At 40.4% G+C, this 25524-nt stretch overlaps 1 protein-coding gene across 1 annotated transcript in view; it reads left to right on the forward strand.

Moving 5' to 3' along the window:
• Window positions 1–6442: 6442 nt before the first annotated feature.
• The window catches only part of Btbd3 (BTB domain containing 3), a 31004-nt gene continuing 11922 nt past the window's right edge, over window positions 6443–25524 (forward strand). Inside the window, exon 1 of the mRNA XM_034495258.1 lies at window positions 6443–6650. The gene's annotated coding sequence lies outside the window, so the exon portion shown is untranslated. The remainder of the gene's footprint in view (window positions 6651–25524) is intronic.

Consider the following 25524-nt stretch of genomic DNA (forward strand, 5'->3'; position numbering starts at 1 on the left):
ATGATTTCAAAGAGATACTATGAAAAGAAGTAAAACTGTTTTTAAAATATGTTTTATCCACTACATGTTGAAAAGGTATTTTGGTATAGTAAATTGCAAACAGTATCAACATTAATTTATCTGTGTTGGCCTACTCTGGTGTTACATGCCTGTGATCCCAGTACTTGGGAGCTTAAGCCAGGTCGGCAGCTAGCTTCAAGCTATCTTGTGCTATATAACAATTCAAGGCCAGTAGGGATACAAAGCGATGTGATGTCCTGCCTCACAAAAGTATTTGTCCTTATTCATGTTTAAAGTGTTCCTATAGAAATTTCTTTGTAGAGGCAGGCGGATTTCTGAGTTCGAGGCCAGCCTGGTCTACAGAGTGAGTTCCAGGACAGCCAGGGCTACACAGAGAAACCCTGTCTCGAAAAACAAAACAAACAAACAAACAAAAAAATTTTTCTTTGCAGTAAGCAGCTGTGGTCTAGACTGCCCCACCCCAATGAAATGTGACATGAAAATAAATATCCTAAGATTTATGTAATCTTAGAGAAACTGGCTTAATAAAGTGCATGCTCACAGTGAAGAAAATACTATAAATTTCCCTTAGAGATTAATTTTTTTTAAAAAGGGAACTATAGCTTGATGTATAGCTTTTACCTTTTATCGTTGCTCACATAAAGTAGTTTACAAGAATTTAGTTTTCATGATTACACTGAATTTAATATTTTAAATGTAACATTGATACAAAGTGTCTTAGTTCGGGTTTCTATTATTGTGAAGAGACACCAAGGTAACTCCTATAAAGGAAAATACTGGGAGTAACTTATAGTCCAAGATGTAGTCCATTGTTATCATGGAGGAAAGCACGACAGTGCACAGTCAGACATGGTGCTGGAGAAGGGGCTGAGAGTTCTACATCTGAATTGGTAGGCAGCAAGAGAAAGTGACACTAGGCCTGGCTTGAGCTTCTGAAAATTAAAAGCTCACCCCCAGTGGCACATTTCCTCCAATGAGGCCACAATTCCAATAATGCCATTCACTAAGAATCTAGGGGGGACATTTTCATTCAGACTACTACACAAAGTTTCCATGGGATTGGAGAGACAGGAATAATTAAGACTTGCAAAAGTTATCTTGTTGCTTTGGGGTTTTTTGTTTGTTTTGCTTTGGGGGATTTTGGATTTTGTTTTTTTGAGGTGAGGGTCTCACTATGTAGTCAAGGCTCAACTTTAACTCTGAATCTTCTTTCCTCAGCCTTCCAAGTGGTGGGATTAGAGGCATGTATGACCAAACCTGATGTGATCATGTTAAATACTGCTTCAACATTTGTCTATATGATAACCTCTTAAAATTTGGTAAGTAGAGGTAAGTAGAATTTGAAATCAATTATTGCTGCCATGCTTGCTGACCTGTTTGTTAGATTTTAATCATTTCAAGATCAAATACTCTCACATTAAGAAACCCCTAGAGTGACATTGCCTGCCAAGTAAGAAGACAACACTCCACTGTAATATGGACCTGGATAAGACATTTTGAATAGAATTAGTATAAAGAAAGAGCATGGAAGAGGGCTGCATGTGACTCAAGGAAGGAGAGTTGGGTTTAATTTTAAAGAATTAGAAGGTAGCACATTTTTGATAACTTTGTAAAACATCATTCCAAGGCTTAACAATCTTTGCACAATCTGACTCACGATATATACTGCGGCTTCTATTATCACCACTAACATTCATCAAATGATAATTTTCATTCGCGGTTTGAGACCAGTCGCATCAATTTTATTAAGATTCTTTCATTTCTAGGATGGATTGTCCAGATTAATTTATTTCCAATTGCTGTGACACACTCACAAAATGAAAGTATTCACAAGTTCTCATAAGAATGTATCCTGATGATTTAAACATTTCCCTCCGATCATTTGTTTTTGTGAGTTCTGGTGTTGAAGTACTTTAGAGAGCAATATTTTATGCTTTGCCAAAAAGGAAAAGAATGCTACCTCAGAATGGGGCTGGTCACAGAAGTATGACGTCATCATCATCATGCTCCACCTTATAACAGCTTCCAACCCATTGTCCCATTGCCAGCCCAAACCAAACCTTTTGTTATGGTTGCCTTTCATGTACTTGTGTTACAAATTTCCATTCCATCAGAATTATTATTTTACACTTTACACCTAAATTCTCCTTTAAATAAAATAATCAAGACAGCAAGAAAAGATAAAAGAAAGGAGGAGCTTTTGAACCTAAATAAGCTGTACTTGTCAGTCATCCCACCTTCCAGTGTCCTGTCATCTGAGAAGCTGAGAATCACTGAAATGAGAATATTAAGTTATCTAAGACTTATCAGCCTCAGATGAAACCTATTTAAAATATTCTGTCATACCTCATTGGCTTTCACCAAACTGAAATGGAAAGTTAGGAACCATGGTGAGGCCAGCATGAGTTAAGAAAGCCCCTGGCATTAACTATCTGATGAAGTATAATTGGCCAAATCATTCATTTCCTCTTAAGGTACCTGTCACATTCTTCTAAATTATAGTCAGGATTCTTTTTCTTGGACTATTTAATAAATTCCCTCAAGATAGAGGCATTGCCTAGAATAACAAATTGTGGTATTTGTAGACTAAATGGAATATTTTAATCATTTTTTCATGCTCCCTCAGCTATTGGACTCTACAGGAAAAAAAAAATCAATAAAAACGCTGATATAGATTGAGCAGTACAGCATGCAGCCACTCTGGGAAGTTGGGAATTTTGTCAGAAGTAAGCTCTTGGGTTTTTCCCATCCTGGCAGAAAACAGAACAGAACCAGAACAGAAATTAGAATAAAATGTGCCAATGTGGTCTTCTATATCTATCTTTGTAAGTCTGATGTTTTATCATATACCAAGCATTTATTTCTTATCAGTATCAATTTAGCAAATTTATTTATAAACAACCCAAATATGTTCATGTGTTACCTTTCCTGTGCTGGAGTTACGGATCAACCTTTTTGTTTTGCCTCATAAATCTGGTTTTTAAGTATTTATTACCCAGTGAACCGAGAAAAGTATTCTCAAGGTACAACTATCCACCCCTCCCACTTTTATTTGATGTTTCATATTCATTAACAGATGATAGCATTTGTCATTTAATCATCTTTTACTATGTATTGGACTTTTACATAAATGAGTTTGATTTTTCATAAGGTTGCAAGTTAAAGACAATAATGTTTGGTTTTTAAATAAAATTAATATTTTTGAGAAAGTTATAAGTTGTATTAGCCCGAGTTGTCCCAGGAAACACAACCAATAGGATGAATATTATGTGTGTGTTACTTACATAAGTCAAAGCACAAAACTTAAAGTGGTTTCTTTGGCTTTTGTTAGTGGTCCATGAACCAAGCAGTGTCTAGTCTAAGAAACAGAACATTGTTCCTGGGAATTAAACGGAGAGGGCGAGTTTTACAGGCAGAAGAGATTGAAGAAAGGAGGACCAAGAAACAAATAGAGGTTTGTGGTGCTTCAAGGTCATTTCCATCATAAAGATGTAGCACAAATTTGTCAGTTTGCTAATCTATGTGGATGTGGTCATCATTTCTATCCCCATTTGTCAAAAGTTCTGATCTCACCTGTAAAGAGCTGTCTCATTTTGACTTGGGGATGTGGAACCTTTTTATGAATGACTCAACTTAGAATTTTCCGTTTTTCTCTCATTTACATGTATTCATCTATGTTAGATATGCAGCTTGTGTGTATGTGTGTGTGCGTGTGCTAAATAATACACACATATAGACACATAAATACTTGAGTAAGATATAGAGCAAGAGAAAAGAAAGACAGAGATAGAGACAGTGATACAGACACAGAGACAGAGATGAGAGATAAGACGAGAGGTGGCTGATTAAGATTGGAGTGCCAGCCCGGGAGCCTTGAGACCCTGGGCAGAGCTGCCTAAGGCTGACTGCTGGTAAAATTCTTTTTAATTATGGAAAGTCAGATTTTGTATTGAGGTTTTCAGCTGATTAGATGACATTCACAATAGTGAATAGTAAAGTGCTTTTCTCAGAGCTACAGTTGTGTTAATGACATCTCAAACACACCCTACCTGAACCATCTAGAATGACAACTACAATCTAGAACTTAGGCCAAGAAAGTCCACCAAAAAACTAAGCACTGTCCAGATAACTATTATGATCCCATATCACAGATGGACATAGTAAGGCTCAGAGACATTAAGCGATTGGGGCACTAACGAACTGTTTATTGTGACATGTGCATTCTATCTAAGGGTTTTGATTTGGAAAGCCCAACTGTCTTTCTTATATACATCACTTTTCATAGTAATGTTTTTCAAATAAACAAAAAGACATTCTCACAGGCCAAACTCACACTAGAATAAGTATTTAGCACCTATGTTTATATGTTTTATAGGTGTCATTTGTCTGCTATTAAACCTTTACCAAGGATGATGGTCCAATGACATATGGAAGGTGCCTGCCATGATAAACATGTCTCTACTTCAAAGGGGAATTAAGCAGAGCTAGAAGACATTGAGTCTCTTATAATCTCTGGAACTTTTCCATTTGTCCTTTATATTCTTTCTCTTTATTTTTTATCCTATATTAATTATATACACTAATGGGCATGGCATTTTTGTATACATACATAATGCATTTTAATCATATTTAGCAACTAAAATCCTTTCTTGGCTAATTGCTCCCATTGACACACTCTTCTTTGTCTTTTCTTTCATTTACTTCTCCTTTTTTTTTTTCCCCCTTAGGAGCCCTGAAGTTTAGTTAGAGTTGTTCACAGGAGCCTGGGTAAGGAGTTATTTTCTGGAACCGCCTGGTACCGATGGCTATATCACTGAAGGAACAGTCTCTCCATCCCCTAGCAACCAGAATTGTATTCATAACCTCACGGAGGGAGTAAGGCCTGCTGAGCTCTTTTCTGCTCCTTGACAGAGTAGCGATGGCTCCAACTATGAGCAGGCCTTGTGCTGATAACCATAGCAACTAACAACTCAAGGATGTAAGACCATGTCTTACATTCTATAATAAGTTACTCCTTACTCCTCTCTTATATTCATTCTGGATTTACTTCACAATGTTCCCTGAACCCTTTGGAGGAAAGATACAGATGTTCCATTTAGAGTTCAGCTTTCAACAGTTATTCTCAGTACTTTGAACAGTTATGAGTCTCTGCAGTAACTGTTGCCTTTTTGATCAAAGCTGACAATATCATCAATCTATGGACATAAAAAATATTCAGAAAGCACTTGACAGATATGACACATCATATCCAGTTAGCAAAATGACAACAGTAGCTTTTCCACTAGGGTCCAAGATCTTCTCGCCCCAGTTTTTTGACCAAGTCTATAATAGCAGATGAAGATTACTTCCTGGGAAGCACCCCTTCCCTCAACTTAAAACAAAACAGAAGAAACAAAAGACCAGAAGTGGTTGGTTATCCCCATAACAGATTTGCCATTACTGTACCAGTGAGCCCATCTTGCCTGGGCAGATAGTAATGTAGGCTCCACAACTCAGACTGTTCATGGCAGTTCTCCCTCAGCGGCCTGTGTAGCACCTTCTGGTATAGTACAGCTTGATTTCTTTATGTTTTGCACCCAAAGCAGGAATGGTTTCTTCAGCAAGCAACAGTAACAATAGTCTGTATTGCTTTATGGGCCCCTGGGACCTTGTTGACCTTGTTGAATAACTCATGAGAGTTGGTTCACCCAAGCTCCGTCTTAATATTCTTGAACTTAGGATTCCACTACTTCTCACATAGGAAATAGCTAAGCATTTCAGACTGTACCTCAAAAGGGCAGCAGAGAATTTCTCTGTCTCCCATTTTAAGCAAATCCCATTTCTGCACTATTGGAATCTTGGGCTAAGCATTCAAGATTACTTTCAGAGGAGTTTCAACGACATTTCCAGCTGCCACTTTAACCCTCCAGGCAGCTTCCAGGGTATTCTTGCCTTTGAGCGTTCACAAGCAAAAGAGGCAAAAATTTTGCCCTTGTGTTTATCTTCCCCAACAGATGAGTTTGTCTTCTCACTGAAGCTCTGCCTGTTTTTTCATCTCTCAACTAAACTTTCTTTAGCACTCCAACCATTCACCTCCCTTCTACCGTTGAAGAGCGTAGTTGATGTTTGCTCTTTCAGATGTGAGTGATCTCTTGTTCATACACCTCTCTCATCCGTCTACAAGGAGTTTCAAAATCAAAGGCGACATGCCTACTACTCCGAAAGACTGCTCTGGAGTCTGCAAACTAGATGCTCCATAAAAATTTCATAGCTGATGTAATGAGTGAACTGGAGGAGGAAGTGGAGGTTTGTGGGACAAGGACACAGAGGTCTCCAGAGAGACTAGCCCTAAAGCTCCTTCCCATCCAGTCTTCCCAGCCAGTCTTCCAGAGTCCCCGCCCACTACTCTCAGGGCTCGGGAAAGGGAGGGCTCTGCGCATGCCCCGTATCCAGGGCAGCCTCCGGGAGCGCCTCCCGGCCCCTCCTGGCGCTCGGGCGTGCGTTCACGGTCCCGGGGAGCGTGCCCTGCGTGCGGGTGCCCGCCTCGCCCGCTGGGCTCTGGATCCCTGAGTTCCCGGACCGGGCCTGCGGAGCGGGCACCTGGTCGAAGCTACCGGCGGTAGCGTCCGTGGCCACGCAGAACGCTGACGGTGAGTGAGGGCGAGTGGCGGGCGGCTGCGCGCGTGCGCGGCGTGGGCCCAGGCGGGGGCGCGCGCCCGGAGGCGGGAGTGGCCGAACGAGGGGGCTCGGGCGGCGGCAGGAGAGGGGAGCGGGGGCGTGGGGGGGCGACATGATACCGGGGCTTCGTGTAGAGTGCGGGGCCCAGGGCGCGGAGCACGACGGCCGACGGGACCCCACAGGGCGAGGCGAGCCTGGCCGCGACCGGGCAGACGACGTGGGCCAAACCACCTCGGTGGGGGCGGAGGTCCGGGACAGGGTGGCGGCCACCTGCACCGTGCATGGCCGAGTCCGTCCGGAGCGCACTGAGAGCATCTAGGGCCCCTAGCAAACTTCTCCCAAGAAACTTATTGGGGCGTGGCCGACGGGGGGTGGGGGCTGAGGATTCTGAGGACCCACGCCCTGCCTTTTCGCCCTGATCGCTGCAGGTGCGCCCTCGCCGGGGTCCTGTTGCTGCAGAAGTGCATCTTCCAAGTTCCCAGTGCCTTGCAGGGCCCATTCGTTCTAACCTAGAGGTTGAAGTTTGGTGGCTTGGTTGTTCTTGGTTGGTTCGCTGCCTCTGGAAGGAAAGACTTACTGCCTTTATCTCAAAGAAAGTATTGTTAGGGCGTGCTGCTTAGTCTGTGTGTCAAGCAACCTATTGTCCCATGTACGCGTGCAGAAGACTAGCCTGCTCTGTTTGGTTATTTACTTATTTTTGAAGAAGGCCGGTAGAGATAAGTAGGCTGTTCCGTTTTGAAATACTCCCGCCACCCCTGTAAATCCTGCCCTAGGATAGTCCCTAAACTTGTCTGTGCGGGCGATTCACAGGGGAGTTTTAAATCTCACGTGCTCCCATTGACCAATTCAAACCCAAAGCATTTATTTGTAAAAAGATCTGCATGTAATTCTAAGTTCAGAGACAGTGGGTCGGTAAGAGAAAGTCAGGACTTTAGGTTTTACAAAGTAGTAGTAGCATTCGGTTTGTAATTGCTGGGATGAAACTCCAGTTCACGCCTCCTTGTTCCGAACTCAGAACAGCGGTTTTGTTTCCCAGTGGGAAGGGAGACAAAAGTCTCGAAATGCACAGAAGTGGTTTATTTCCCGCAGAGGGAGAAAACTTCCTAACAGTCAAAGTCAAAGTTGGGCTAAACTGTATGACGCTGGCGTTTCGAATTCCTGTTGGAACTACCGTCCTCCACCGCTTCCCCCTTGCCCCTTGTTACAGCCATGAGGCTATCTCATTTTAACCTTTCCTCCCAACCCTCTAACAGGGCCTCATATTTAATGTACCCCAGTCTCTGGGAGACTATCCCTTTTTAGGCTTCTTGAATCTAAAGGGTTACTGTGGGTTTCCATAGCAACGGGTCCTCCGGGGAAGTGGGCGGGACCTGTTACCATTGGGTTCTAAGCAGGACTCTTCATTCACCCTTGTTAAGTTCTTCGGCCTCATTGCAGGTAAAGCTGAGGTTGTCCGATTCCAGGTTTTGTTTCTGAGATGGAGATTTCCATGGAAAGCTACTTCTCAGCGCCGAGTAGTCCTCATCCCTTCCCGAAACACTCATCTGCCCACACTTGATTTGTTTAGCTAAGTTCCATGCTCCTAACACTTTTCCTTCCTCACACACAAACCTGTAAATTGTGAACGGTGTTTTTTAAAGCAGTAAAAAGTTTTATGTTTTACCAATTTATAAACATGAAATATACAGGCAAAGCAAAAAAAAAAAAAAAAAAAGAAAAGAAAAGAAAAGAAACGGAAAAAAGGGGAAAAACTCTCTAACAATTTGTGAGGGGAAATGCCACTGTCAGCGTTTTTTACATTCCTAGAAGGTGTTTTCCAAGACTATTTACAAAACTCAAAACCACTGTGTAATAAAATACTTTAAAAATGACAAAGGGAGAGAGGCACAGAACACCTTCCTTCTAGCAGCTCACATTCAAAGGTTTAAAAACAAAACAACAAAAAACCGTAACAGCCAACTGAAACCCCAATAAAGCAGGATAAACATGCTGCCTATGTGTTTGAGACGTCGCTGTAAAAAATGTTGCTGCAGTGATTGTGAGCATGTTTTAGGCTTCTCTTGTTTTTGTGTTCGACTACAGTTTCTGTTAACTTGCTATCAACTGAAGCCTGCAAGGCTGTTACTCACCTTTGCACTGTGGAAAGGAAATGTTGCTGGGAATCTGTAGTCTGGACCTGGCAACCTCATGGTGCTGAAATTAAGATTGATTATTTTTTTTTTAACCCAATTACAGCTTTTCCCACTACACACACACACACACACACACAAAAAAAAAAAAAAAAAAAAAAAAAAAAAAAAAAAAAAAAAAAAAAAAAAAAAAAAAACCAAACTACCAATCCCAGTCTAGTAAAGATCCGTGAGGACGGGTTTTAATATGCTGTCATTGATAGGTTGTTTTGGAAAATTATTTGTAGCTATGGCTGGGAATTTCTGCTGTTTCCACGGTTTTTTAAAGCATCTTAAAGCAAATAGCATTTACCTTTATTTCAGACTTTGGGGCCTACTGCGACAGTTAGTAAGGAAATTAAAATCATAGTCACATCCCCTGGCTGTCACCATCTGTTAACCGCTTCTCCCTTCCATTTGGTTTTTTGTATTTTCCTATAAAAGGCCAGACACAGCTTTGGCTTTTTGAAGTTTTTGTTTGCTTATGGAAACAGTGTCACTACATAGCCCAGGCTTGCCTGGAAGTCACTGTGTATTCCAACCATCCTCCTGCCTCAGTGTCCTGAGTACTGTGATTATAGGCATGTGCCATCATACCTGGCTTTATGTACTGTTAAATAAAACATTTTAATTAGCATTATCTCACACAAGTCTCCTCTGCCTTTAAATCATATGAATAAAGGTTTTTATGATGGATAAACCATTTGATTTTTATTTAGAGGGTTTTTTTTGTTTTGTTTTTAAATACTATTTCTATTTTCAACACCCAGAATATACTGTTGTAAGGCTTAGATTGGCTACTTACTGGGTGGCCTGAATTATTTACTGTTTACCTGTCCTTTCTTAGGATAAGGGTAACTGAAGTGTAGAGCTTTGGGGAAATGTAGTGAACCAACAAGAGCAGCATGGTGGCAGAGCATGTGGGCTCGCTCAGTGCAATCTAAGAAACAAGCACAGCTTAGGTCAGTGCCCTGTGTGAAAGCCTTAGCATCTATGATTTGTTGGGCAAGAGTTACAGTCCAAGAACCAGGTGAACTTTTTTATGGTTCCTGAGGCTTGTTAACTTGCTTTTGCAATGACCTGTGCCTTCCTGATCTACACTGTGGTCAGGTGTTCCAGCACTCCAGTGTTTAATCTATCATGGTTGTCTGTAAAGATTGATTTAGTTTTGATATACTTTATGTCTATTGAAGTTGGTAATTTATTGCTGTTGGGAGTTGTCTGTGCTAGTACCAGTCCTACTTTGCTTTTAAATGGTGATTTTTTTTTTTTAAAAAAAGTGAGTTAAATACATGTATTTATTCATTTCTTGTTTTGGCTTTGGATTTTTTGAAGAGGAGTTGAGATTTATTGAAAACCGCATATAGATTTTAAGAACAGGGTTTAAGAGAAGAAGAGGTACTCAAGAAGAAAGGCATATTTGGAGGTATTAACGTGTGCCTTTCCCAGAAGAGTCAATTAATTGCTTGTTTGTGATTTGTGTTATGATGTTTTCCAGACAACAAAATGCTTCCATTTCTTTAAAATAATATTTAACCCATTTTATATTCTAGTGCACTACACATTATTATCATAGTTTATACTTCCATGTTTTTAAGTCCAGCTGTCTCTTTTGTCCTTTATGATTTTTTTCCTGATAAATGGTCATGTTTGACAAGTCCAGGGGTAACATGAACTAAGCAGTAACTGTAGAGATTTGAATCTGTTAGCCCTTTTCCCATCAATATACCAATCCACATCTTTATGCCAAAGTCTTAAATTTAGAATACATAGAAATCTGGTAGATAAGGTCACGTGATTTAAGAAATTCTTTTATTCACCTGTCTTTTCAGATAAAGATACTAGATTTAAATTAATCTGTAGAGTTGTAAAGGTCTCCCAGACTTGTATCAGTGGCCTTCTATCCCAGTCTGTTAGTCTGTCTCCCAAGTGGTAACTGAATGAAAATAAGAACTTGACTCTTCCCATGTATGGTTTATTGTAGATACAAGGGAAAGCATAGGCAAGAAGCAGCTGGAAGGGTCCAAACTGAACTGGGCCAGCAAACTGAACTGGCCCATAAGGAGAGAGTTGGGGCAGGGGTGTGAGAAGGAGAGAAGAGAGGACCAATAGAACATGTGGGAACCAAGAGAGAAGCCAAGTATCCATGTGGCCAAATTGACTGAGGCTGTATGGAATCTGAGGTTTAGGATAGGGGATGGGTAAGAAGAGCTGGGAACTGCCCAGGGACTGTGCCAATTCTGCCAGGTTTCTATGAGACCTGACAGCAACCAGTTTAGGCTGTTGGTTTTTCCTGCATATTTCCCAAACTCTACTTGCTATGTGTTCTCCTTGGACCTGCCAGAATAGTCTTTCAGTGCCCTCCACTGAAGGAGCATCTAGAATTTATGGAGGAGTTTGGCTGGCTCTCAGCATCCTCTTTGCGTAGTTTGGTAAACATGTTTAATTTTCTTGTTGAAGAACACGTCTGTAGTCTTGGGTTCTGGAACTGTCAGTGTCGCACAATGAGAATGTCTGCATTGGAGAAAAATGTCTCCGCTGTTACTTTAGTGGTTTATATGGAAAGGACCTGATTGGATGTTAAAGCCACTGTCATTTAAAGAGCGTGAAGGTGAATCTTGAGAACTAGAAATCATTGCTGCATTTGACAAGCACCAAGCTCTTGTGGTGTGGTTTGTGTTCCTGTTGGGAGATAGGAAAGGTGGCTCTTCAGACCTCCTGTCTGCCTCAGCAAAATTCACTTTCTTCAGCAAGGCCTGAACTTTTTCTGCTGGAGCTCTTTGTTTTGCTCCTTTTGCACTTTGTTTATCAAACTGGCTTGCCAGTATGGGGTTTTGTGTATTTAGTTTTTGATTGCCTGTTACTCCAAAAGCATTGCATCTTATTCTCTTGGGTGCACATAATGACAATTGTATTTGCTCTTTTGTAATAATTACATTTGAAAATTTGGCCTTATGACAAGTTGCACTAGTATTTTGTAGTCTTATAAAATGCTTCTGGGATATAATTGGTAACTGTTATTGTATGAACTTGTGTTTCATTTTGATAGACAAAAGAAGAGAACAGTTTGACTTTTGGTTTGTCATGGTTTCATGTCAGGACACAGCAATTTATCCTTCTATTTCATTTACATTTAAGATTTTTTAATATTTGAAAGAATGGTATTTGAATGTTAGCAAATGGCCATTGGCATCTGTCACTTATCACTGGTATTACTTAAAGTATTGAACTGATTTGAGTCTCAATTATCAGTTTGAATCAATTCCATCTCTGCATAATTCTTTAGAAAGTTAAATTCACCAGAAGACTGAAATGAAACACATTCCATCACAACCATGTTTTCTTTGATGTGGGATACAAGTCACTTACTGTGGGTTATTTGGAAGAAAATATTCCTGGTTACTAAATTCTCACCTGTTGGTTTGACATTTGTTGACAGGTTTGGAAATAATGGGCCATCTCTTCTTGGTTTGTATAGTTCCTCCACATCTTCCTCCCATACCATTGGTCTTTTGGGTTTTTTAATTCAGACCTTCTTAATGTATGTTCATTTTTTCTTTTTTTACTAGCCTGCTACTTTGGAATAGACCAAAGCTTACTTCCTACCAGCCTCAATGAAATACTCACAGTATTTTATTACAGTACAGTACACTTCCATGCAATTTCCAAAAGTGTGTTTTTGCCTGCTCAGACAGCTCCAAATACTTTTTTCACTAAATTGCCTTAAATAAGACAGTCTTAACAAGCCCAACATTGAATGATCTTTCTCTGTAAACCTGGTCTGTCAGCAGCCCACTTCCTTTCTAGGGCTATTCATTCTAAAACCATTGCTGTTACCTTGACTTTTCTCTCCTAGATCTACATGTGGGGTTGTTCAGAACTGTGCCTTCAACCAAAACCAGAAAGTAGCCCCCTTTCTTCCTCTCCTTTTAGCATCTCCATCCCTTTCCTATCAATTCCTGATGGTATTACTGCAGTGGCCTTCCAAGGGGAAACTAGTCTCCTTTCCTTAGCTTGTTCCTATCGACATAACTACCAGAATGGCTTCTTTCTTCTCTCCTTTCCTGTTTTGTCTCTGCCCTCACCTCGTCTACTTTTCCTTGTTGTTGTACCCAGGGCTTTGCTCATGCCAGAAAACTGTTGTCTCTACCACTGGTCTATGTCCTCCACACCAAAATGGGCTTTTCAAACTTTAAATCAGTGTAGGCTTAAAACTCTCCAGAGCCCTCTGTGTCACACAGGCTGGTTCCTTATGATTCACTTCACTTATGCAATCCTGTCCCACTAACTCTGACCTTGCCTCCCATTTCTCCTCTCCCACTCTGCACTCCAGCTGTTCATTCCAACCTGCTAACCCTTGAACACAGTAGGCACATTCCCATGTTAAGTCTATGTGCTGGACTTTCCCTCTGCCTGTAATATTACACACTCCCTTCACTCAGATCCCTCCATGAGCTCCTCACCTCCTTCAAGTCTCTGCCACCTTCCAGCTTCCTTATAACCCGCACATGGAGCACTAACCTGCATATGACCTTAAGTGGTACACACTGTCCTTGTAGTGTTGTGCCTTTTCTATAGTATAACTTACCTTCTAAATTACGTAAAAGATAGCATTATTTTGGCTTTTCCACTCCTGTTATACTCTTGGGGTTCTGGAAGGCATGAAATTGATGTTTGTTGACTGTCCCAAATGCCTACCATATAGAGGATGTACAGTAAATATTTTTGTGGCTGAGTATAGTTTTCTTACTCCCTTTTCCTCCAGTGCATTTCTAAGAAAATAGTATATGTATAACCCTTTGGCACCTGTGGGTCTAACACTGATGAGTGATCATCCTACCAGCAAGGATGAAGTTCAAGAGCATGTTGCTTATGGTGAGCATAATGCAAAGTGGCTCTGAGGATTGAGTGGGATTATTATTACCTGTGAAGTACTAAATTATACAGATGTGTGAGACCAGGTCATTTAGCTGTCAGAAAAGCTGCCTCCGCCTCCCTAGTCCCATCTTAATTATGTAGATTCTAGAATCTTTAGATGTCAGTCTAGTAGGGTAGGGAGTAGCACTGCCTAAGATATCTTTAAAACATGCTTGAGTGCCTTGGTAGCTCTCAGTGATACTCTGTCTCTCTGCTTAGTTCTTTACCCATCTCCCCACCCCCACCCCCTCTCTCTGTGAGATTTTGGTATTAGGGCATCTTTTATGTGCCCCTTAAGTCTATTTTCTTCTGGTGCTCTTTCTGAAATCTCTTCAGTGACCTGATTTTGACCGTGCAGAGCCATTCAGAGGCACATTATTAGATGTAATATTAAATCTACAAAAACAGGTCTGGGTTCTTTAGTTTGAGTTTCCAAAGAAGTGGCATTGCTGTCCTCCCTGCTTTAGTCACTAGTTGCCATTTTAGTTTGCTTAGTTTGGGTCCTTAAGCTCTAAGAATGCAATAAAATCTCACCCCCTTTCCCTTTTCTGTGGCAAGAGTGTTCTTTGACCTTGAGATTTATACTGTGACACACACACACACACACACACACACACACACACACACACACGAGAGAGAGAGAGAGAGAGAGAGAGAGAGAGAGAGAGAGAGAGAGAGAGAGATTTTTCTCTCATGCTGTATTTCGTTCCTTATGTGTATGGATTCTATGGGTAACAGTAATCTGCATATTCAGTCAGACAGTGTAAACACTTCCGCCATGATCTGCACATGGAGACCTCATGCTAGAGAAGCGTTGTTCTGATGAATTTGCCCTGTCTTTGAAACTGGTTAGAGCTACATCTTGTTATTAGGAAAACTTGATAGCATTGTTACAACTCATTTTATATTGAGGTTTTCATAGTCAGCACTGTTGTCCAAAAACAAAGGGAAAGAAAGGCTTGACCTCTTGGGTGGTGAATCGTGTTTCCTGTAGGTTCAGCCATTAATGGGTATTTCTTGGAAAATCCACCTGTTAATAGGTCTCTACCGTGTTAAGAGTCTCCTGAAGGTAGTTTGCTCTTTCCTACGCCCTATGAACATTTTTGGTTTTATTATCTTTTAATGTACTCATTTATCTTGTTTTGTCTGTTTCGAATTGCTACCTCACTTCTCTGAATCGGCTGGTTTTGTTCTGTTTTATTTTGCTTTGGTTTTTATGTCATATTCCAGCTCAGTAGGAACTAACTTTGGCCCTTGGTTGCTATTATATTTTAAGTCTCTGTATAGAGAAGGGCTTCTAATAAAAAACACCACCCACTTTTTTAATGTTTGTTAAAGGAAAATGGAAGTAGTTTTAAGTCAAATGCTTTTGATGGACCTAGGCTGCTCTACCTGCCTGACTAGCCTGGAAATCCATAAGGTTCTTAATCTTGCTATCAGCATTACAAATGCTGAGAAGGTTCTCAGATCCTTCTTTTAAGGAGGAGGGTTCAGGCCTCAAGGAACTGCAGGCAGCTGGCCGGATCTCATCCTGTGCCCTTCCCCCTGCTTCCTGTCCTGCTGTGAAGACTTGGGTGAGTGCAGCCTCTCTGTTAGCTTAGGGCCATAAGACTCTTGAGTGCTTGAAGCTAGAGTGTGTCTTTGGAAAGTGGACTGTTCGGAATGTGGCCAGCAATGGAGAGCAGAGTGTGTGGTTGACCCATCTCCACATTTCCTCTACATGACGTCAGCACATAATTAGTAAATGCATATAGCTTTATTTTGAATAGAAGTTCCAGTTAATTTGCTGCTTACCTTTCTCTTAGTGTTTTTATGAGATCCATTCATGTCTCCTCCCCCCTCCTCAAGTCTTTAGCTGTTGTCTTTTCATCAGTGTCATGAACATCTCCACACAGCTTGCGTCTGTCCTCAGCTCCTGTTAGCAAATCGCTCTGGCATGGCCTCAAAATCACCATCAGGCAGGATGTACCTGACTATGTGAAGTCATAATTTCTTTTTAAGTTTAATTGCCATGCAGATTTCCAAAACAGTGTTGGTTAACTTTTTGTACCTCTGTCATGCTAAAAGCTATTCGATCTTCTTGTACTTTGGATGAATTTTTTTTTATCAGTGTATGGGGTTTTTGATATCTATCTTTTTTTTTTTTTTTTTTTTTTTTTTTAACCAGTGTGTGATTCTGTGCATTGTGGTTAGAAAACATTGGTTCACTGAGTTATGTAAACCTTTCAGATGTTGGCACATTTCATTATATATAGTGTCAAGAAGTCAGACAATACTATAGCCACTTTCGTCATAACAGTGTTAATTAATCATTGAGAAGTTTTCTGACTTTTGCTGAGAGGCATGAAATTCACCATTGGCAGTAAACATTGTCAGTTTTCCTTGAAATGCCAGGCTTAACTTCTTTTGAGAAACTATCAAGAGTCTTGATAAGCACACCTTGCAAATTCTCTCAAGTAACAATGGCTTACAAATGCTGCAGGTTTGTTTGACTCACAAAATTCCACAAAAGCTATGAAGGCAACCATTCTCTTTAAGTTTCATCAGAAATGCCATGTGCCGGCTTCTCGTTTCATACCGTGGTATGAAAAGGTGAATCCTCAAGCATTGAACTCATGAAGTCTGATGTTTTTACTGCAGCTTCTCTTAGATGCCACAAAGCATTACTCTACTTTGGTGATCGCTAAGAAACGTAGAGGTGGGCTACCCTTCAGCCATGCAGGCTGCTCACCAGTTGCCTACATGCCTGTTGTCAGTGTGGCTAGGGAGGAAGAGGAAGAACCAGGTATATCTCTCCTTCCTCGTTCTAGTGTCCCCTGGGATGACCTTCCACAGGCTTTGCATGATAGTGAAGAGTTGTGGAACAATCTTTTCCCTCGGAGTTTGTGAAGAAGATCCTCCCTTCCTTTCTGTTTGTGGCACAGAGCTCTCCTGTGGAGACTTTCAGTTCTGCATCTCTACTGCCAGATGCTGCTCTGGGAGTCTCTCACTGGTGCCTCTTGAGCTACTTCCCTCAGCATTGCAGTTCAGAAGTCTTTAAGATACATGAAACTTAACCAGGTTCTCACAGAATGTATTCTCCCAGAAATACACTTTTTATAGCCAGGAGAATTTACCATTAAATTTCTTTTCTTTTTCTTTTTTCGTTCACCAAAATAAAGTTCATCTTATTCCAGTATTGTGAGGGAATGTGTAGATTAGAGCTGAATTGTAGATCTGCCTTGATTCCCTTTCACACAGCTGACAGATTGACACAAGTGCTTAGAACAAGACACAGATGTAAGCAGCATCCCGTTCCGTCTGTTAGGAAGTGATCTGAACCTAGAGACACAGGTGGTGGTTTGCTGGGAAGGCAGGAGTTTTTGGACTGCCCTATTCACACATGTCTATTTTGCTGATACGTTTGAAGATTGGGTGTGTCTAATGTAGTGGAAATTCATCCATTCAATGTTAAATACAGATGAAACACATCTCAGAGCCACAAAAAGTCTTTTTAATTATAATCTTTTTGGGTTATTCATGTGCCTGCTTTGCTTCTTTCATGTGGATCATAGAATTTATCTTCCTTTCCAGTTCATTAAATCACTAAAACTCTCTACTGGTGCTATAAATAAATATGCCCAACCATGAATTGGGTTTGGTTGAAAGCAGCTTTGTCCTGGTAAGTGATCTTGCCCCTGGTTAACCCACACTTTTCTGTAAATATCTGCATTACTTTAGATGTTAGGCTTGTAATAAACCAGAGCCCTACTTTACGCACATGTAGGGACTTGCTTTAGGTTAAGCTTTATTATTTTTAGTTGCATTAGCTACAAGCTAAATGTAGTATTATAAACTGTATGTGCGTTTAGACTTGTTTGGGAGAGCCTCAGGATACATTTAACAGCTCTAGCTAGGTTCTTTGCCACTGCACCTAGTTTAAGCTTGCACTGCAGACAGTTGGAAACACTTAAACCCCAGTCTCAGGCCATTTTACCTCAGGATCAGTTGCACTGCATACATTTAATATAGACTGCTAACTGGACTGGGACTTGTTGAGCTTGAACTTTGCTCTTATGTAACCAGGTAATGCCAGGTGTGTGGGTGTGGCCTGTTAGCTCTCTCCATAGAGATATGAGCTGCAGCCCCGAGAATGAACTCTAATCTGGTGACAAAGCAAGGTAGTGCAGTTGAATGTGGAGAGTCGAAATACAGAGGAGTCCTGGGCTGCAAGGTAAAGAAAGGAGCATGCTGTGTTCAGCTTATGGGAAAGGGGGCCTGTGAGAATGACAGGATGCTGCAGAGCACTAAGAGCTCTGGTGAGTGAGTCAGAGTGGGGTCATAGAGACCAGAGCACATTGGTCTCTGTGCCATTTAATAAATCTCTCTCTCTCTCTCTCTCTCTCTCTCTCTCTCTCTCTCTCTCTCTTCCTGATTGACGTTATTTTAAGTTTTACTAGAGGATATTAGTGTAAGCAAATAGTGAACCCTTACTAGTTCCATGACATGCCCACAACTGCCTATGTAAAGAGAACTAGCCAACTTAGATATAAATTATGTTCTGTCTTTAAAGCCTAAGGTTGGCTTTGCTCTGATTCTAGTTGTCACCACATGATGACATGGATCCCCTATGAGACCGTGCAACTGTAAACTGTGTCAAAATGTGTTATTAAGAAAAGTTAAGAGTTACCCCTTCTGAAGATGTATGCTAACTTCAGTGACAGTTAAGGGGCACAGCACATGCTTGTGTTGTGAGTTGTGTGACATAGATTGGGGAAACCCAAAAGTCTAATAACACATTCTTGACTTTTGAAAAAGAGACACATTTTAAGAGCAGTTAGATTATTTTTACCTGTGGGTGGTACAAGCACTGACCTACTTAAATAGTATCCTTATCATAAGAAATAAAACTTACTGAGCATATTATTGGAATTGAACTTTCGTTTCAAACACCTTATTTTCTTGTTTTATTATAAGAAACCAAGTTAAGTGTACACATTCTTCAGCATCTATTCATTTTACAACAGCAAGAGAAGAGGGGCCAATAAAGGGATAGTTTACCAGTGCTACCTTATTTCCTGTGGCAAATGAAGGTCTCTGAATGTTTCTTGGTGTTGATGTCATTCAGGTTAAACAAAAATTTACATTACACTGTACCTTCATAACATCTTTTGCAGCACACCTAAGAATTGCAGTTTGAAGCTAATTAAAAACACAGACTAGGAGAGATGCTCTGGTTGTTGAGAGTGCATATTGCTTTTGCAGAAGATCTGGGTTCAGTTCCCTGCATGACCACATGACAGCTTCCTACTGCCTGTAACTTTAGTGCTAGAAGATCCACTGCTATCTTCTGGCATGCATGAGTACCTGCATGCATTTGGTGCACATAAACTCATGTAGACACATGGGTACACACACACACACACACACACACACAGAGAGAGAGAGAGAGAGAGAGAGAGAGAGAGAGAGAGAGAGATCTTAAAATTAATTAAAAGTAGCATAAGCCATTTTTAATTTGAATTTAGAAGAGTTTTTACTCTGAGCTTTTGCCAGACTTAGTTTTTACAGTATCCTCATCATATGCTTCTTTTGCAAGAGAATGTTGTTAATAATTTTGGCAATGCATATATCTTCTTAAAATTTCATTTGAAAGTGTATGTTTCAGAGAAGGTATTTTAGAACCATGCATGGGGGTCCAAACTTCGGATCCTCGTACCCAGAGACTGAGGCAAAGGCATTGCTTGGAGTTTGAGGCGAGCCAGATCCATGTAGTAAGACCTTGTTATAGAACGGAAGGGAGGAAGGAAGGAAGGAAGGGAGGGAGGGGAAAGGAAAGGAGGGGGGAGAGAAGGAGGGAAGGAAGGAAGGGAGGGAGGGAGGGAGGGAAGGAGGGAGGGAGGGAGGGAGGGAGGGAGGAAGGAAGGAAGGAAGGAAGGAAGGAAGGAAGGAAGGAAGGAAGAAAGAGAAGGCAAGCAAAGTCTATGAAGGTGTTCTGTCATCTGTCACTGCTGGTTTCTAGTTGTATTCCTAGACTTCCTGAGCATCCAACCCTTCAGCTTTGTATCATAATCAATTAATGGAAATTATAGTTTATTCTAGTTATATGTATTATAAAAATGAAGGAAGAAACCTCATTAAGTACTAGTTAACTGACACCACATGGATGTATGTATAGTGGTAAATCCAAACACAGAATTTTAACTGGTCCTTTCTATATGAAAATAAGGTATTTGGAACAAAAGTTCAATTCCAATAATAGTATCCTTACGATACTATTTAAACACATTAAAGAATAAAATTGGAAAGGTCTGGATAATCTTTATTGATCAGGTGTTTTGGTGTGACCAAACAGTGGTAAATTGAAGGGTTATTTCTAAGCCTTGAGTGATGGGGGAACAGCATATATTTGGGTAACATTTTGTTTAGGGTTCTTATTTTTAGGAGCTTTTCATTAAGAGTTATGGGTGCCATAGAATTTCAGATCTGTGACAGACAAAATTCTGTGACAGATTTGGAATCCCACTAATAATCAAGAGTGATGCAGAATAAATATCAAGTGGTTTGGGACTCATCTGTCTTTCTTCCCATTCCATGTGCTCATTGAAACAGGGTGACTTTCCCAATAGAATAAGATGTTTGTTATTTAAGTTTATGAGTGACAAGTGTTTGATATTTCATGATCTGATCTGACTGTGATATTCTTGGTGATTCTCCTAATATGGCTAGGGGTTGAGTCCACCAAAGTAAACCACTATCTTTGTGATACACTTATGTGTTGTTTACTTTTGTTTGTTTTTATAATTTACCAAAGCATATTAATATTCCTTCTCTGTCAGGTAAAGCAAACAGATGATCTGGAAAAGGTCACGATGATGGGTCATGAATGGAGTTGTTCCACTGTGGCCATTCACAGTAGAGTTATAGTTCCCTGTTGGATCAAAACTGCTTCCCTTCAGAGATATTCCAAAGAGATCTCAGGGCCCGAATTCATTGTTTTCAAGTATATACTAATAGTTGTATGGGAGAGGGTGTGTGGTCATTATAATAATGTTTCTCACTTTTAAACTAACATGTTAATATAGGTTATTCTATTTGTCTGAATATACACAGTATCTTTTTAGTCGTGGGCCTAGCCTTTAAGGGCTGAGCCATATCTCTAGCCCATACACAGTATCTTTGTTTGTTAAAGATTTATTTATTCATTCATTTATTATGTATAAAGCATTCTGCCTGCATGTATGCCTTCAGGCCAGAGAAGTCACCAGATTTTATTATAGATGCTATGAGCTACCATGTGGTTGCTGGGAATTGAACTCAGTACTCTGGAAAAGCAGACAGTGCTCTTAACCTCTGAACCATGTATCTTTCCTATATAGCATCTTTCAAGGACTTGTTTCACCCCCCCCATCCCTCCCCCCCAGTTTTATTTTACACAGTTGTTAGAATTAGTCTTTGATAAATCACTCTAACAGTTATTACCTGGAAACTTACTAGTCTCTACTCATTTCTTTTCCTTACATGTTTACCTGTGCAATGAGAAAAATAATGGAAATGAGATGCTTTGCCAAGGCTGGCAATGGAAGGTCTCAAGATTTCCACCTATATTTTCCACGGAATCAACGGTTGTCATAGTAGCACTCTCAATTGAGAATTGGATGATATACTTTATCAAATGCCTGCATGATGAATGTGCAATTGTTCTAATTCAGGTCAGACAGAATTCTAAGTCCTCATCGTGTCTGTCTAAGGGAATAGTTAAACAACCTAGAGAAAAGATTACTCTTTTTCTGTTGAGTATAAATTTGAGTTGAATTATTTCACTGACTTCAAGAAACCATTATTTTATAGAGTACAAGAAAAAAGGCCTAGTGGTTACAAAAATTAGATGTCTTAGAATTATTAAAGTCTAGATTAAAGTCTATGTATGTATGTGGGAGAACTTGGTAAAACATTGCATACACATTTATGTATAATCATAGTGTTAAACTAAAGCAAACTATAGCAAGTAAATAATTATTTCTGTTACATATAAACTTATGTGTGCATATATATCTATATGTATATATATATATACGTGTTTTTGTACATGCCCATAAGTGCCAAGAGAGAGCATCAGATTTCCTGGAGCCAGTCAAAGTATGTGCTGGGAACAAAATTCCAGTCTTCTTCAAGAGTAGTAAGTGCTCCTAGCCACTGAGCTATTTCTCTAGCCCAGAAGTGGATTTTTTTTTTTTTAAATCCTAGAAACCTAGAGAGGAAATTATCTAGAAGATCATTTAGGGTACATAAAACTTTTCTATCTAAATATTTAGGTATCTAAAATATTTTTATCAAAATATCTTAACCTAGCATTCTAATACCTAGTGTGTACTGAGATACTGTATGTTACATGCTGTAATTATTGGGTATGTAAAATACTACATAGGATTTTTTTTTTTTAAAGAATTAATCATTTCTTTCTTCTTCTTCTTCTTCTTCTTTTTTTTTTTTTTTTTTTTTTTTTTTTTTGATTTTTCGAGACAAGGTTTCTCTGTGTAGCCCTGGCTGTCCTGGAACTTACTCTGTAGACCAGGCTGGCCTCGAACTCAGAAATCCACCTGCCTCTGCCTCCCAAGTGCTGGGATTAAAGGCGTGCACCACCACCGCTCGGCTAAGAATTAATTATTTCTGCCTACTGAGAATTGATGTGTTCTGACTTTAAATGTTTCCCGTCTGATTTCAAGGTTAGCTGAAGTTCTTTTCAGTAAAGGAGGTGACTTACTAAAACTGACCATCCATTCTCATCTTTCCAGACAACTGAGATATGCCTTGCCCAAAGGCTTGTTTGTATTAGGTATCATCACCTTGGTATTAGAGTTAAGAATGGCTCACAGAGAGAGTCCAGTTAGAGATGACTACTGTGAGCATTGTCAGTCAAGAGGCTGGATGACTGCCTGCAGCTTCTGGCTTTGTTGTAGGTACAGCAGGACACTAGCCAGCATTGGCCTCCTCATTGTTTGTGGCTTGGGTGTTGGTTCAAGGTGGGGTTCTGGTATTGCTGTGGTGCTGTTCTAAACCTAAACTCAGTTCAGAATCTTGATTATCCAGACTTGAAAATCAGAGCAAGCTGTAAAGTAACTTGGAACCATAGGTGGGGCCAGAGCACACCTGGAGAGATGAAATGTCAGCAGCTATGCTGCTTGAAGATGCTGCAAGGATGGGAAGCCAGAGCCTTATGTTTTGGTTGATTTATCCTAAATGGTGCCTTCTGCTTGAGTCCAGTTGCCACTCATAGCAAGAGCTTACCTTTGTAGACCATTTTAACATGTCTCAAACAGCTTTCACAAACATGTAATTTTGACTTCACAGTAAACATGAGAGGGCTGAGCCGCACGTAATTATTCTATTTGGCAGATGAGGAGAATAAGGTTCTCAGATACTAAGTAACCAACCTTAACGTCACTTGTTACTGGTTTTTACCTTTTTCACTGTACATGCTGTCTTGGTTGGTTCTTCATTTATCTCTAAATTTAGAAAGCATGTAGCAGGTTTTCTGGCAGCTGCCATCTTGAGAGACCACTAGCATTTGGCCACTTATCTCTCTAACATCCCAGACCAGAAGCATAAGGCTTGCTTGGTACTAAAAGGACAAATAAGCAAATCCCAGGCAGCATCCTAGGCCATCTCATCAGGTTGGACAACTTTCCTGTTATGTCCTGTGACTCGGGGTTGACAGTGACGCTCTTAGTCTACCACACTGCCTTGATTTTTACGTGTCCTGTAGAAAGCCATGTACAGGTCCAGACAACGAGACTAGAGTTAGAACAAGCTAAACAAGAGTTGCCAGTGTTGTTGTTGTTGTGGACTCAGAACCCCATGTTAACCTAGAGTTTCTGGTTTTCTGACCTGAGATTTACCTGGAGAGCCTCCTGAATATCAGCAGCTTCCCTGTAGCTCTTCCTTCCCATCAGAGGACTTACTAAATCCTGTCCATTTCTTTCCTGAAATGCCCCAACAGGGGGTGGAGCATGTGTGTTCTTTGCTTTTGTCTTTGTGAACTCTGCACATATATTTTTCTTTTATAGTAGATTAGAAATACAAACAGGATTATGTGTGGTGTGAGTGGATTGAGTGGGACAGAGCATGACAAGCAGACCTGCCTTGCAGTCTATGTGTCTCCCTCCTGTTTACTGTGGACCTTTACAAACCCTCACACTTCTGTAAAGCAAGTGGCCTGTCAGTTAGACTGCTGCTCTCCAGGCTTTCCCTTTCCCAAACTGCCTATGTAAGTTGCTCTAAGATAAGCCAACTGGGAGCCCTCCTGTGGAGAAAGGATGTTCTAAGTGAACCTAAGCTCTGTTGATAATTTTCTCATTAATTCAGAATCCAATGAAGATAGATAATGGTGATTCAACTTTCTAGCAATTATAAAATCAATAGAAACCCACTGTGATTAGCTAACCTTTGGACCCAGGTTTTCTGCTTCTCCCTGTTGTGTGCCCAGCACCTAGTACAGTGCAGGCTCTGCACTGTGTATTTTGGAAATGCTTTCTTTAAAGGTTGAAGGGCTTTTTGACCTAGTTACCTCATTAAGGGAGATTAACTATGTCTCAAAAAGCTCTAAAAGTCTAGGGGCAAGTGAGAACATGCTAGTAGTGACGAGGTTTTTCAATGAGTTTTCTAAATTGTTGGTGCCGTGTCTGGATTGGAGAGCAAGTAGATGAGATTCCGTTTATATCTGTTTGAGGGGGTGTAATGTCTTTAATGTAGCAAAATAGAAACAAGAGCAGAGAACAAAGATACAGAGATTCATACAAGCTTGGCTTTTTTTCTTAATATTTTACTGCAGTTATTCTCAAGCTGTCGTGACCCCTTTGGGGCTTGAATGACCCTTTCACAGGGGTTGCCTGAGACCATGTAAAACACAGATTTTACATGAGGATTCACAACAGTATTGAAATCGCAGTTATGAAGTAGCAATGAAAATACTTGTATGGTTGGGGTCACCATAGCATGAGAAAGTGGATTAAAGGGATGTGGCTCTGTTTTCCTGTGTCCTGGGTTATGTATTACTCAAGAAGGCAGTTGAAAGCTGTTGTCTTTTCAGAAACATTTTCCCGCACTGTGATTTTCCACGCAGTTTGGTGGATTTCTTGTGTACTCATCTTTTTTTTTCTGAGTCTAAGTTTTTGGTGGAAAAAAGCCTTGGATATTAAGCTTTAGGTACCCCACCAAATAATCCAGTTTCTCAAACCAGTCATTAGGAGGATTGACTGTGTCAAGAGCAACATCAAAACATAAAGAATAAAATAGAAAACATCAGCTTGAACTTTTTATTTTCAACTCTTTTGATATGTATGCTCTGCTCTAAGCCAGAGTATAAAATACGATTCTAACTGGACTGAACGTTGTTGGAGAAATGCCCTTCCAAACAAACCTCACTGTTCAGCTGAGAAAACTGGGTCCCTTAAAGACTGACTGGATTTCAGAGCCCCCCTCCCATGCTCTGGCAGTGAAGTGGCTTAGCCAAAATGGAACAGTTTCTTGGTTGCTGATGATGCCAATATGCACAGCTAGCTTTCTGAGACAGAATTAGAGAGTTGATCATTTAAGGGTTGGATGGTTAGTTTGCTTGATATTTTTGAAACCTGCTGTTGACCTCTGAGAATGTGGACTAGAACTTCTTTTCTGGAGAAACATACGCCTAGGCTCTCTGACTTGGCTGGCTGCTCACCTGGATCCTAGAATGGCGCCATTAATCAGAACAGAAGAAATTCAGAACAAGATAGGAGATGTTAAA

The sequence above is a fragment of the Arvicanthis niloticus genome, chromosome 2, assembly GCF_011762505.2.
Source record: "Arvicanthis niloticus isolate mArvNil1 chromosome 2, mArvNil1.pat.X, whole genome shotgun sequence".
NCBI lineage: Eukaryota > Metazoa > Chordata > Mammalia > Rodentia > Muridae > Arvicanthis > Arvicanthis niloticus.